Source organism: Procambarus clarkii, unplaced genomic scaffold (assembly GCF_040958095.1).
Source record: "Procambarus clarkii isolate CNS0578487 unplaced genomic scaffold, FALCON_Pclarkii_2.0 HiC_scaffold_110, whole genome shotgun sequence".
NCBI lineage: Eukaryota > Metazoa > Arthropoda > Malacostraca > Decapoda > Cambaridae > Procambarus > Procambarus clarkii.
This window is the reverse complement of record NW_027189143.1, coordinates 2,503,497-2,522,449: the sequence shown is the minus strand read 5'-3', so window position 1 is coordinate 2,522,449 and position 18,953 is coordinate 2,503,497.

The following is an 18,953-nucleotide window of genomic DNA, read 5'->3' as shown; positions in this document are numbered from 1 at the left end:
TGAGTTAAACATTTCTGGTTTCCTGTCAAATAGTGGACCTCGTGACTACAAGGTAGTTAAATTACTAGTTAGATTAGGATCCTCTACTAGCCCAATCCATGCGGTGGTAGTGGATAAGATTCCTACGGACCTGCAGGTCACAGGATTAGCTCGCACTGCGAGACACCTTAAGCGAAACCGCATGAGGCTAGCGGATCATAAAATAAATTCCGATTGCCTCACAGATATTGGAATATTAATAGGCGCGGATCATTATTACAAGTTTATAACTGGATGCACTAGGCAACATGGTATGAATTTGTTGTCGTCCGCAGGGGGCAAATTGCTCACAGGACCCGTGCTTTTCAGACAAGGTCCAGCGTCCACAAACCAACAAACCAATAATGTAATTGTGGCGTGACTAGGCTTAGAGCAGTCACCCCTACGCTTCAGGGAAATAGCCGAGGACATTGAGTCTGACCCACCAATACATCGTTTGTGGGATTTAGATACGTTAGGCATCATCCCTGAGCAACCAAGTCCTGATGATACGTGGACTTACCAGCAATATCTGGATACAGTTGTCTACTCAAATAAACAATACTGGGTAAGACTCCCATGGAAGTTAGATCATCCACAACTTCCAGTGAATTATTTTATGGCAGCCTCACAATTGCAGTCTCAATTAACACGACTGCAGAAGCAGCCAGACAAACTAACCATGTATCACCAACTTATCCAACAACAACTTAACAATAAGTTCATTGAAGTTGTTGAACACGATGACCGAAAAACAGGTCATTATTTACCTCACCATGCTGTGGTGAAAGACTCATTGACAACACCTATTCGTATTGTCTTTAACTGCAGTGCTAAAGTAAAGCCGAGCAGTGTGTCTTTAAATGAATGTCTCCAAACGGGACCTAGCCTAACACAAAGGCTACATGACGTGTTGTTACGATTTCGCACAGGCATTTTTGCCTATACAGCTGACATCAGCAAAGCCTTTCTCCGAGTAGGATTGCAGGAGGAAGATCGTGACTACACAAAATTCCTCTGGTTCAAGGATCCACTGGATCCTAACAGTGAAGTAATCACCTATCGGTTTGCCTCCGTATTATTTGGTGCTACGTCCTCACCGTTTCTTTTGCAAGCAACATTAGACACGCATTTGAGGAAATCAGACAGCCCTTATAAGGCAACCATTAGCGACAACTTGTATGTCGACAATTTCCAGGGGACAACTAATGATCAAGCTGATCTGGTAGAAATCTACCATGAGGCTAACCGTGAACTGTTAGGAGCCAATATGCCTCTACAGTCATGGGCCTCAAATAATAAACTGCTTAACCAGTTAATCGAGAAAGAATTTCCCGATTATCAGGTACCCAGTAAATTAAAGGTTCTAGGCGTGGAATGGAACACCAGCACTGACGAGATGAATGTCAAGTCAGTGCAAACTGATAATTCAACCCTTACCATGAGAACACTGCTCTCATTTGTCAGTCAACCATTTGACCCTTTAGGCCTACTTAGTCCTATATTAATAAGGGGCAAACTCCTAATGCAGGAGTGCTGGCAACAACATATGGGATGGGATGATCCGTTATCAAGTGAGTTACAAGCCAAATGGCAAATACTCTCAACGGATTTTAATCAGTTAGGCGTTTTGAAATTTCCTCGTAATGCTTCAGGACCAAACTTACCCACAATTTGCACGTTTTTTGCGATGCCTCTGGCAAAGCATATGGCGCAGCACTATTTAGTTAACAGTGCTCAATCAATTTTACTCACATCAAAAGCAAGAGTTGCTCCCATCAAGAAGAGATCCTTACCTCAGATGGAGTTGACTGCATTGCTAGTGGGAGTAAGATTGGCCCATTGCCTGGCAAAGACACTCAGTAATATCCACTTTGGTGAGATTGTAGTGTGGTCAGACAACGAGGCAGTCTTACAATGGGTAAGAAACAATAACAACAAAACTCCTTACGTCAGTAATCGCGTCAGGGAGATTCATGATTTATCCGCAGGATATAAGTTTAGACATGTCCCTACTAAGGACAATCCTGCAGATTATTTATCAAGAGGATTGACATTAAAACAACTTGTCAAGTCTTCGCTGTGGTTCAATGGACCTTCATGGCTTGTTGGTGGTCAGTGGCCCAAACAAAAGCCACAAGTCATAGTGACCAATATCACCACTCCCATGAGGAACCAGAGCCTCAGCGAATATTAGCCATTGATCCTCATCATTATTCCAACTTAAGCAAATTGTTACGAGTGACTGCGCACGTGTTTGATTTCCTTGCTAAAGTAGGAATTCGACATAAATTTCCCAATCCTGTTCACTATTGGATTAAGCGGCGCAGCAAGAGACCTACGGAAGCGAATTTGAGAATCTTCCGGATAAACTCACTAAGTCTCTGGGCATCTGGTACGATGTCAACACTCATAACATACTACGATGTGGAGGACGTTTGCTACATGCAAAGATTGACTTAGACACTAAGAACCCAATTCTTTTACCTCGTCACCACATCATAACTAAACTTCTTGTCTTACATCACCATCAATATGGTACACTACATGGTGGAGTTTTAGATACTCTCACCGACCTTAGACAAAAGTACTGGCTTCCTCAAGGTCGTCAGACTGTTAAGACCATTATTAAATCTTGTGTAATCTGTAAGAGATACGACGCTAGAGTCTGTCCTTACCCAGGACCTCCCCCACTCCCAGAAGAGCGAGTGGTTCATCTTCGTCCTTTCGAAACCACTGGAGTTGATTATACAGGAGCCTTACTCCTCACTGGTAACCCAGATAATATACCAGTGAAGGCGTACATTTGTCTCTTTACATGTGCTACAACCAGAGGCGTGCACTTAGAGGTCACCCCAGACATGAGTGCTGAAGCTTTCATTCAAGCTTTCCGCAGATTTGCTGCCCGCCGATCATGTCCTAGATTAATGATATCAGACAACGGATCTAATTTTGTGGCAGGAGAAAGTTGTTTGCGAGAAGTCTGGAACCACCCTGAAGTACAGTCAGTCTTACAAAGAAGACAATGTCACTGGAAATTCATAGCACCAAGAGCCCCTTGGCAAGGTGGGTTCTATGAGCGAATGGTAGGCACAGTCAAGAAGTGTCTAAGGAAAACTTTACACCGACAAAAGGTCAGTTACTCAGAACTCCAAACTATTGTTGTGGAAATCGAGGCGCGAGTCAATAACCGCCCAATCACCTACCTGTCTGATGATTACACCCAGAGAGAACCACTGAGCCCCTCTCACTTGATCCATGGAGGTCTACTGAGCCCTCTCATCCCTTTAGCCGAAGAGGACCCTGTAGACCCGTCCCATGTGACCAGAGGAGACTTGGTGGAAAGCTACCAGCATCTTTCTAGAGTTATTAACAGGTGGAATGAGGTGTGGACTCGAGAGTACCTCACAGCTCTACGAGAGTACCACTACGGAGCTTCGAGTCCTTACAATAAGGTGCAATTAAAGCCAGGAGACCTAGTACTAGTCGACAGTGATGGACCAAGGTCAGAATGGCCTATAGGTAAAATTGTTACCATTCACCCAGATCGACAAGGTGTCCTAAGAGTGGTTAAAGTCTTATGCAGAGGCAACACTACTCTAAAAACTTTAGAGAAGCTGGTTCCCCTTGAACTGACTGAACAAGAATATCAGCCAGATCCAGTTTCCCCAGTAATTTCAGAGGACAATGAATTTGTTCCTCCAAGCAACCGCCCCACTAGAGCTGCAGCTCAACAATGTAGGCGGAATTTGCAAGCCTATTACAACTCTGAAGAAGAGTAATTTCCTTCACTTCCCACTGAGAAAACTGTGATGATGCTACGATGTGATATCACGTAACAAAAACATTACACGTCCACTATGACCCAGGATATCGCATCACCGTAGATTCTGTTAGTTTAAATTGGGAGAGTTGAATTCTATAAATATTGTGTAGGCTACAAACAACATGTTTCAATTTGACAATGTAAATAGCAAGACTCAAGTCCTTGTAAGTCTTTGATAAATCCGGGACGTTCGTTATGTGTGTACTAACATACTAACATATTAACATACTAATGTACTAATCTTAATATCACTTCGGGATAGGTCAGTACAACACAGTACACTACGGACCTAGAACCCTCCCCCCGGAGTTATGTTGGATATTTCTAACACCGAATACAACATTGTTGTATTCTCATTACTTATTACTAACCATACTAATTATTGTAGTAAGTAAAATTAACAACACGCAGAATTCTCATGTACTAATAATTTCATCTGTGCAGTAGGCTAGAATTCTCACGTCACCAGGACGCCAGTATTGCGTCAGATTTCCTTACAGTAAACACATTATATCCAATGTGTGTGAGAATTAAATTCGATTCTCCATAATTAAAGCATTCTGTATGATAACTAATTGCAGACGAATTGATCTCTAACTAAAAGCCGAATAGAGCGTTAGAATCATAGCGTCTATCTCGTGATAAAATTAACGTCACAAATGAATGCCATGGGGAGGACATTAATTCCTCTCCCTTATATATTTACTATTCTTAAATTGGTAAAATAACAATATTTTGTTCCTCTAAATAATAAACCCGTCCAGTCTTTAACGTTTCAAGCGCAAATGCGAGAAATATTAATGTTCGAGACAATAATTGTTTTATGAACGCGGGCTCGGCGTGGGTAGAGGGACGCCATCTCAGTACACGTGGAGAGCTGATCAAGAGCAGACCTGCGCTTACCGTACTTATAAGAAGACGCCATTGCCCAGCAAATAGGGCAGGTGTTATCCATCCTCAGATGAAAGTCGCCACTGTGAGGCGTGAATAACTTTGCAGATAGTATCTTCACCTAGTGCTGGTGTCAAATAAGGAGCCCTTTGACTTAGTTCCTGACGACACGTGACCAGCCAGCGGAACGCATCATTTTTCAGGATAGGCCTAGCCGGAGCCTGAGATGCGAGTCACGGCAATCTTAATACTTACACAGTGCCCACAGCTAAGTAAATTCCTTTATGTGATGCATCAGGTAGAGGTTTTGATAGTAGCAGGGTGATTGTCCGTTATGACGCGCGATAACACCAAATAACAGGTGATTAAATTGTCACCTGTAACTCTTAATATTCTTGAATATAGATTTAGTAGTCAAATCAGTTGCTACTGAAAATTTATTTGTCTTGCAGCATGAGAGAAGAATTCTTCATACTGCCTTCCCCCATGTTAACCCGTTCCACTCGTCAGTCGACCGAGTCTGGAGAATAAGAGGACTTCTATGGCTTTCTAAAGGAATCTTCATTAAGCAAAGATTTATTTCCTTTTTATAATTCTATTGCAATTTATTTTGTGCAGAATTCTTTAGGATTAATATGTGGTTTACTGTAACTCATTACTATGCTCATAATCTATGTTCCCCCTTTTGCTAATGATATCTGTTTCAATATTATTTTATAGGATTAGATAATTATTAATTGAATAAGTGAACGAACCACACTAATTCCTGGACGTACTTACCTACAGTAATAACCCCCCAATGTAGGTGTTTGAGGTTTGTTTCATTTAATAATACAGCCCATTAATTATTATTATGATCATACTTTCTAGTTTTATCCATAGTTACTGATTTCACCTAGGAATTAACTAATGATCAGAAATTCTCAGTTTCCCTCTTTACTTTAAAAGCGGGTGGTCCTTCGTAATTTAATTTACTACATTAATATTTAAATAATCAGATTCAAGCCCCAAATATCCCACAACCACAAAAATGAGCACTAAAACAACAAACACTACAACAACGTACACTACAACAACGAACACTACAACAACGAACACCACAAACACGAACATCTCAACAACGAACACTGCAACAACGAACACCACAACAACGAACATCTCAACAACGAACACTACAACAACGAACACTACAACAACGAACAATACAAAAACGAACACTACAACAACGAACACTACACTAACGAACACTACAACAACAAACACTACAACAACGAACACCACATCACCGAACACCACAACAACGAACATCTCAACAACGAACATCTCAACAACGAACATCTCAACAACGAACACTACAACAACGAACACCACAACAACGAACATCACAACCACGAACACCACAACAACGAACATCAACCCAACGAACACCACAAAAACGAACATCTCAACAACGAACATCTCAACAACAAACGTCTCAACAACGAACATCTCAACAACAAACACCACAACAACGAACTTTACAACAACGAACATCTCAACAACGAACATCTCAACAACGAACATCTCAAAAACCAACATGACAACAACGAACACCACAACAACGAACTCACAACAACGAACACCATCAACAACGAACATCTCAACAACGAACGTCTCAACAACGAACATCTCATCAACGAACAGTACAACAATGAACACTACAACAACGAACACCACAACAACGAACACTACAACAAAGAACACCACAACAACGAACTCCACAACAACGAACTTTACAACCACGAACACCACAACAACGAACATTACAACAACGAACATCATAAAAACGACCATTACAACAACGAACACCACAACAACGAACTCACAACAACCAACACCACAACAACGAACATCTCAAGAACGAACATCTCAACAACGAACGTCTCAACAACGAACATCTCATCAACGAACAGTACAACAATGAACACTACAACAACGAACACCACAACAACGAACACTACAACAAAGAGCACCACAACAACGAACTCCACAACAACGAACTTTACAACCACGAACACCACAACAACGAACATTACAACAACGAACATCATAAAAACGACCATTACAACAACGAACACCACAACAACGAACACTACACTAATTAACACTACAACCACGAACATTACAACAATGAACACAACAACAACGAAGAAAACAACAACGAACACTTCAACAACGAACACTACAACAACGAACACCACAACAACGAACACCACAACAACAAACACTACAGCAACGAACACCACAACAACGAACACCACAACAACGAACATTAGAACAACGAACACTACAACAACGAAGGTTATAAGAATAAACTCCACAACAACGAACATTACAACAAGGAACACTACAACAACGAACACTACAACAATATACACTACAACAACGAACACTACAACAACAAACACTACAACAACGAACATTACAACAATGAACATCACAACAACGAACACAACAACAACAACGAACACCATAACAACGGACACCATAACAACGAACACTACAACAACAAAAACCAAAACAACGAACACTTCAACAACGAACACCACAACAACGAACACCACAACAACGAATATTTCAACAACGAACACTACAACAACGAACACTACAACAACGAACACAACAACAACGAACACCACAACAACGAACACCACAACAACGAACACCACAACAACGAACATCTTAACAACGAACACCACAACGACGAACACTACAACAATGAACACTTCAACAACGAACACCACAAAAATGAGCACTAAAACAACGAAAACTACAACAACGAACACAACAACAACGAACACTACAACAACGAACACCACAACAACGAACATTAGAACAACGAACACTACAACAACGAAGGTTATAAGAATAAACTCCACAACAACGAACATTACAACAAGGAACACTACAACAACGAACACTACAACAATATACACTACAACAACGAACACTACAACAACAAACACTACAACAACGAACATTACAACAATGAACATCACAACAACGAACACAACAACAACAACGAACACCATAACAACGGACACCATAACAACGAACACTACAACAACAAAAACCAAAACAACGAACACTTCAACAACGAACACCACAACAACGAACACCACAACAACGAATATTTCAACAACGAACACTACAACAACGAACACTACAACAACGAACACAACAACAACGAACACCACAACAACGAACACCACAACAACGAACACCACAACAACGAACATCTTAACAACGAACACCACAACGACGAACACTACAACAATGAACACTTCAACAACGAACACCACAAAAATGAGCACTAAAACAACGAACACTACAACAACGAACACCACAACAACGAACATCTAAACAACGAACACTGCAACAACGAACACCACAACAACGAACATCTCAACAACGAACACTACAAAAACGAACACTACAACAACGAACACTACAAAAAACGAACACTACAACAACGAACACTACAATAACGAATACCACAACAACGAACATCACAAAAATGAGCACTAAAACAACGAACACTACAACAACGAACACTACAACAACGAACACCACAACAACAAACACCACAACAACGAACGTCTCAACAACGAACATCTCATCAACGAACAGTACAACAATGAACACTACAACAACGAGCACCACAACAACGAACACTACAACAACGAACACCACAACAACGAACTCAACAACAACGAACTTTACAATCACGAACACCACAACAACGAACATTACAACAACGACCATTACAACAACGAACACCACAACAACGAACACTACACTAATTAACACTACAACAACGAACATTACAACAATGAACACTACAACAACGAAGAAAACAACAACGAACATCTCAACAACGAACATCTCAACAACGAACGTCTCAACAACGAACATCTCATCAACGAACAGTACAACAATGAACACTACAACAACGAACACCACAACAACGAACACTACAACAAAGAACACCACAACAACGAACTCCACAACAACGAACTTTACAACAACGAACACCACAACATCGAACATTACAACAACGAACATCATAAAAACGACCATTACAACAACGAACACCACAACAACGAACACTACACTAATTAACACTACAACAAAGAACATTACAACAATGAACACAACAACAACGAAGAAAACAACAACGAACACTTCAACAACAAACACTACAACAACGAACACCACAACAACGAACACCACAACAACAAACACTACAGCAACGAACACCACAACAACGAAATTTACAACAATGAACACTACAACAACTAACATTACAACAACGAACAACACAATAACGATCACTACAACAACAAACACTACAACAACGAACGCTACAACAACGAACACCACAACAACGAACATTAGAACAACGAACACTACAACAACGATGGTTATAAGAATAAACTCCACAACAACGGACATTACAACAAGGAACACTACAACAACGAACACTACAACAACATACACTACAACAACGAACACTACAACAACAAACACTACAACAACGAACATTACAACAATGAACACAACAACAACGAACACAACAACAACAACGAACACCATAACAACGAACACCATAACAACGAACACTACAACAACGAACACTACAACAACAAACACTAAAACAACGAACACTTCAACAACGTACACCACAACAACGAACACCACAACAACGAACATTTCAACAACGAACACTACAACAACGAACACTACAACAACGAACACAACAACAACGAACACCACAACAACGAACACCACAACAACGAACACCACAACAATGAACATCTCAACAACGAACACTACAACAACGAACACAACAACAACGAACACTACAACAACGAACACTACAACGACGAACACTACAACAACGAACACTTCAACAACGAACACCACAACAACGAACATCACAACCACGAACACCACAACAACGAACATCAACCCAACGAACACCACAACTACAAACATCTCAACAGCGAACATCTCAACAACGAACAACTCAACAACGAACATCTCAACAACAAATACCACAACAACGAATATCTCAACAACGAACAATACAACAATGAACACTACAACAACGAACACTACAACAACGAACACTACAAAAACGAACACTACAACAACGAACACTACAATAACGAACACTACAACAACAAACACTACAACAACGAACACCACATCACCGAACACCACAACAACGAACATCTCAACAACGAACATCTCAACAACGAACATCTCAACAACGAACACTACAACAACGAACACCACAACAACGAACATCACATCCACGAACACCACAACAACGAACATCAACCCAACGAACACAACAACAACGAACATCTCAACAACGAACATCTCAACAACGAACATCTCAACAACGAACATCTCAACAACAAACACCACAACAACGAACTTTACAACAACGAACATCTCAACAACGAACATCTCAACAACGAACGCCTCAACAACGAACATCTCATCAACGAACAGTACAACAATGAACACTACAACAACGAACACCACAACAACGAACACTACAACAAAGAACACCACAACAACGCACTCCACAACAACGAACTTTACAACCACGAACACCACAACAACGAACATTACAACAACGAACATCATAAAAACGACCATTACAACAACGAACACCACAACAACGAACTCACAACAACGAACACCACAACAACGAACATCTCAACAACGAACATCTCAACAACGAACGTCTCAACAACGAACATCTCAACAACGAACACTACAACAACGAACACTACAACAACGAACGCTACAAAAACGAACATCTCAACAACGAACACCACAACAACGAACACTACAACAACGAACACTACAACAACGAACACTACATCAACGAACACCATAACAACGAACATCTTAACAACGAACATCTCAACAACGAACACTACAACAATGAACACTACAACAACGAACACCACAACAACGAACATCTCAAAACGAACACTATAACAACTAACACCACAAGAACGACCATCACAACAACGAACATCTCAACAACGATCATCTCAACAACGAACACTACAACAACGAACACCACAGCACTGAACACTACAACAACTAACATCTCAACAACGAACATCTCAACAACGAACATCTCAACAACGAACACTACAACAACTAACACCACAACAACGAACATCACAACCACGAACACCACAACAACGAACATCAACCCAACGAACACCACAACAACGAACATCTCAACAACGAACATCTCAACAACGAACTTCTCAACAACGAACATCTCAACAACAAACACCACAACAACGAACTTTACAACAACGAACATCTTAACAACGAACACCACAACGACGAACACTACAACAATGAACACTTCAACAACGAACACCACAAAAATGAGCACTAAAACAACGAAAACTACAACAACGAACACAACAACAACGAACACTACAACAACGAACACCACAACAACGAACATCTAAACAACGAACACTGCAACAACGAACACCACAACAACGAACATCTCAACAACGAACACTACAAAAACGAACACTACAACAACGAACACTACAAAAAACGAACACTACAACAACGAACACTACAATAACGAATACCACAACAACGAACACCACAAAAATGAGCACTAAAACAACGAACACTACAACAACGAACACTACAACAACGAACACCACAACAACAAACACCACAACAACGAACGTCTCAACAACGAACATCTCATCAACGAACAGTACAACAATGAACACTACAACAACGAGCACCACAACAACGAACACTACAACAACGAACACCACAACAACGAACTCAACAACAACGAACTTTACAATCACGAACACCACAACAACGAACATTACAACAACAAATATCATAAAAACGACCATTACAACAACGAACACCACAACAACGAACACTACACTAATTAACACTACAACAACGAACATTACAACAATGAACACTACAACAACGAAGAAAACAACAACGAACATCTCAACAACGAACATCTCAACAACGAACGTTTCAACAACGAACATCTCATCAACGAACAGTACAACAATGAACACTACAACAACAACGAACATTTCAACAACGAACACTACAACAACGAACACTACAACAACGAACACAACAACAACGAACACCACAACAACGAACACCACAACAACGAACACCACAACAATGAACATCTCAACAACGAACACTACAACAACGAACACAACAACAACGAACACTACAACAACGAACACTACAACGACGAACACTACAACAACGAACACTTCAACAACGAACACCACAACAACGAACATCACAACCACGAACACCACAACAACGAACATCAACCCAACGAACACCACAACTACAAACATCTCAAGAGCGAACATCTCAACAACGAAGAACTCAACAACGAACATCTCAACAACAAATACCACAACAACGAATATCTCAACAACGAACATCTCAACAACGAACCTCTCAAAAACGAACACTCTAACAACGAACACCACAACAACGAACATCAACCCAACGAACACCACAACTACAAACATCTCAACAGCGAACATCTCAACAACGAACAACTCAACAACGAACATCTCAACAACGAACACCACATCAACGAACATCTCAACAACGAACATCTCAACAACGAACGTCTAAACAACGAACAACTCAACAACAAACAATACAACAACAAACAACTCAACAACGAACAATACAACAATGAACACTACAACAACGAACACTACAACAACGAACACTACAAAAACGAACACTACAACAACGAACACTACAATAACGAACACTACAACAACAAACACTACAACAACGAACACCACATCACCGAACACCACAACAACGAACATCTCAACAACGAACATCTCAACAACGAACATCTCAACAACGAACATTACAACAACGAACACCACAACAACGAACATCACATCCACGAACACCACAACAACGAACACCACAACAACGAACTCACAACAACGAACACCACAACAACGAACATCTCAACAACGAACATCTCAACAACGAACGCCTCAACAACGAACATCTCATCAACGAACAGTACAACAATGAACACTACAACAACGAACACCACAACAACGAACACTACAACAAAGAACACCACAACAACGCACTCCACAACAACGAACTTTACAACCACGAACACCACAACAACGAACATTACAACAACGAACATCATAAAAACGACCAATACAACAACGAACACCACAACAACGAACTCACAACAACGAACACCACAACAACGAACATCTCAACAACGAACATCTCAACAACGAACGTCTCAACAACGAACATCTCAACAACGAACACTACAACAACGAAAACTACAACAACGAACACTACAACAACGAACACTACAAAAACGAACATCTCAACAACGAACACCACAACAACGAACACTACAACAACGAACACTACAACAACGAACACTACATCAACGAACACCATAACAACGAACATCTTAACAACGAACATCTCACCAACGAACACTACAACAATGAACACTACAACAACGAACACCACAACAACGAACATCTCAACAACAAACACTATAACAACTAACACCACAAGAAAGACCATCACAACAACGAACATCTCAACAACGATCATCTCAACAACGAACACTACAACAACGAACACCACAGCACTGAACACTAAAACAACGAACATCTCAACAACGAACATCTCAACAACGAACATCTCAACAACGAACACTACAACAACGAACACTACAACAACGAACACTACAAAAAACGAACACTACAACAACGAACACTACAATAACGAATACCACAACAACGAACACCACAAAAATGAGCACTAAAACAACGAACACTACAACAACGAACACTACAACAACGAACACCACAACAACAAACACCACAACAACGAACGTCTCAACAACGAACATCTCATCAACGAACAGTACAACAATGAACACTACAACAACGAGCACCACAACAACGAACACTACAACAACGAACACCACAACAACGAACTCAACAACAACGAACTTTACAATCACGAACACCACAACAACGAACATTACAACAACGAATATCATAAAAACGACCATTACAACAACGAACACCACAACAACGAACACTACACTAATTAACACTACAACAACGAACATTACAACAATGAACACTACAACAACGAAGAAAACAACAACGAACATCTCAACAACGAACATCTCAACAACGAACGTTTCAACAACGAACATCTCATCAACGAACAGTACAACAATGAACACTACAACAACGAACACCACAACAACGAACACTACAACAAAGAACACCACAACAACGAACTCCACAACAACGAACTTTACAACAACGAACACCACAACATCGAACATTACAACAACGAACATCATAAAAACGACCATTACAACAACGAACACCACAACAACGAACACTACACTAATTAACACTACAACAAAGAACATTACAACAATGAACACAACAACAACGAAGAAAACAACAACGAACACTTCAACAACAAACACTACAACAACGAACACCACAACAACGAACACCACAACAACAAACACTACAGCAACGAACACCACAACAACGAAATTTACAACAATGAACACTACAACAACTAACATTACAACAACGAACAACACAATAACGATCACTACAACAACAAACACTACAACAACGAACGCTACAACAACGAACACCACAACAACGAACATTAGAACAACGAACACTACAACAACGAAGGTTATAAGAATAAACTCCACAACAACGGACATTACAACAAGGAACACTACAACAACGAACACTACAACAACATACACTACAACAACAAACACTACAACAACAAACACTACAACAACGAACATTACAACAATGAACACAACAACAACGAACACAACAACAACAACGAACACCATAACAACGAACACCATAACAACGAACACTACAACAACGAACACTACAACAACAAACACTAAAACAACGAACACTTCAACAACGTACACCACAACAACGAACACCACAACAACGAACATTTCAACAACGAACACTACAACAACGAACACTACAACAACGAACACAACAACAACGAACACCACAACAACGAACACCACAACAACGAACACCACAACAATGAACATCTCAACAACGAACACTACAACAACGAACACAACAACAACGAACACTACAACAACGAACACTACAACGACGAACACTACAACAACGAACACTTCAACAACGAACACCACAACAACGAACATCAACCCAACGAACACCACAACTACAAACATCTCAACAGCGAACATCTCAACAACGAACAACTCAACAACGAACATCTCAACAACAAATACCACAACAACGAATATCTCAACAACGAACATCTCAACAACGAACCTCTCAAAAACGAACACTCTAACAACGAACACCACAACAACGAACATCAACCCAACGAACACCACAACTACAAACATCTCAACAGCGAACATCTCAACAACGAACAACTCAACAACGAACATCTCAACAACGAACACCACATCAACGAACATCTCAACAACGAACATCTCAACAACGAACGTCTAAACAACGAACAACTCAACAACAAACAATACAACAACAAACAACTCAACAACGAACAATACAACAATGAACACTACAACAACGAACACTACAACAACGAACACTACAAAAACGAACACTACAACAACGAACACTACAATAACGAACACTACAACAACAAACACTACAACAACGAACACCACATCACCGAACACCACAACAACGAACATCTCAACAACGAACATCTCAACAACGAACATCTCAACAACAAACACTACAACAACGAACACCACAACAACGAACATCACATCCACGAACACCACAACAACGAACACCACAACAACGAACTCACAACAACGAACACCACAACAACGAACATCTCAACAACGAACATCTCAACAACGAACGCCTCAACAACGAACATCTCATCAACGAACAGTACAACAATGAACACTACAACAACGAACACCACAACAACGAACACTACAACAAAGAACACCACAACAACGCACTCCACAACAACGAACTTTACAACCACGAACACCACAACAACGAACATTACAACAACGAACATCATAAAAACGACCAATACAACAACGAACACCACAACAACGAACTCACAACAACGAACACCACAACAACGAACATCTCAACAACGAACATCTCAACAACGAACGTCTCAACAACGAACATCTCAACAACGAACACTACAACAACTAACACTACAACAACGAACACTACAAAAACGAACATCTCAACAACGAACACCACAACAACGAACACTACAACAACGAACACTACAACAACGAACACTACATCAACGAACACCATAACAACGAATATCTTAACAACGAACATCTCAACAACGAACACTACAACAATGAACACTACAACAACGAACACCACAACAACGAACATCTCAACAACAAACACTATAACAACGAACACCACAGCACTGAACACTACAACAACGAACATCTCAACAACGAACATCTCAACAACGAACATCTCAACAACGAACACTACAACAACTAACACCACAACAACGAACATCACATCCACGAACACCACAACAACGAACATCAACCCAACGAACACCACAACAACGAACATCTCAACAACGAACATCTCAACAACGAACTTCTCAACAACGAACATCTCAACAACAAACACCACAACAACGAACTTTACAACAACGAACATCTTAACAACGAACACCACAACGACGAACACTACAACAATGAACACTTCAACAACGAACACCACAAAAATGAGCACTAAAACAACAAACACTACAACAACGAACACAACAACAACGAACACTACAACAACGAACACCACAACAACGAACATCTAAACAACGAACACTGCAAAAACGAACACCATAACAACGAACATCTCAACAACGAACACTACAAAAACGAACACTACAACAACGAACACTACAAAAAACGAACACTACAACAACGAACTCTACAATAACGAATACCACAACAACGAACACCACAAAAATGAGCACTAAAACAACGAACACTACAACAACGAACACTACAACAACGAACACCACAACAACAAACACCACAACAACGAACGTCTCAACAACGAACATCTCATCAACGAACAGTACAACAATGAACACTACAACAACGAGCACCACAACAACGAACACTACAACAACGAACACCACAACAACGAACTCAACAACAACGAACTTTACAATCACGAACACCACAACAACGAACATTACAACAACGAATATCATAAAAACGACCATTACAACAACGAACACCACAACAACGAACACTACACTAATTAACACTACAACAACGAACATTACAACAATGAACACTACAACAACGAAGAAAACAACAACGAACATCTCAACAACGAACATCTCAACAACGAACGTTTCAACAACGAACATCTCATCAACGAACAGTACAACAATGAACACTACAACAACAACGAACATTTCAACAACGAACACTACAACAACGAACACTACAACAACGAACACAACAACAACGAACACCACAACAACGAACACCACAACAACGAACACCACAACAATGAACATCTCAACAACGAACACTACAACAACGAACACAACAACAACGAACACTACAACAACGAACACTACAACGACGAACACTACAACAACGAACACTTCAACAACGAACACCACAACAACGAACATCACAACCACGAACACCACAACAACGAACATCAACCCAACGAACACCACAACTACAAACATCTCAAGAGCGAACATCTCAACAACGAAGAACTCAACAACGAACATCTCAACAACAAATACCACAACAACGAATATCTCAACAACGAACATCTCAACAACGAACCTCTCAAAAACGAACACTCTAACAACGAACACCACAACAACGAACATCAACCCAACGAACACCACAACTACAAACATCTCAACAGCGAACATCTCAACAACGAACAACTCAACAACGAACATCTCAACAACGAACACCACATCAACGAACATCTCAACAACGAACATCTCAACAACGAACGTCTAAACAACGAACAACTCAACAACAAACAATACAACAACAAACAACTCAACAACGAACAATACAACAATGAACACTACAACAACGAACACTACAACAACGAACACTACAAAAACGAACACTACAACAACGAACACTACAATAACGAACACTACAACAACAAACACTACAACAACGAACACCACATCACCGAACACCACAACAACGAACATCTCAACAACGAACATCTCAACAACGAACATCTCAACAACGAACATTACAACAACGAACACCACAACAACGAACATCACATCCACGAACACCACAACAACGAACACCACAACAACGAACTCACAACAACGAACACCACAACAACGAACATCTCAACAACGAACATCTCAACAACGAACGCCTCAACAACGAACATCTCATCAACGAACAGTACAACAATGAACACTACAACAACGAACACCACAACAACGAACACTACAACAAAGAACACCACAACAACGCACTCCACAACAACGAACTTTACAACCACGAACACCACAACAACGAACATTACAACAACGAACATCATAAAAACGACCAATACAACAACGAACACCACAACAACGAACTCACAACAACGAACACCACAACAACGAACATCTCAACAACGAACATCTCAACAACGAACGTCTCAACAACGAACATCTCAACAACGAACACTACAACAACGAAAACTACAACAACGAACACTACAACAACGAACACTACAAAAACGAACATCTCAACAACGAACACCACAACAACGAACACTACAACAACGAACACTACAACAACGAACACTACATCAACGAACACCATAACAACGAACATCTTAACAACGAACATCTCAACAACGAACACTACAACAATGAACACTACAACAACGAACACCACAACAACGAACATCTCAACAACAAACACTATAACAACTAACACCACAAGAAAGACCATCACAACAACGAACATCTCAACAACGATCATCTCAACAACGAACACTACAACAACGAA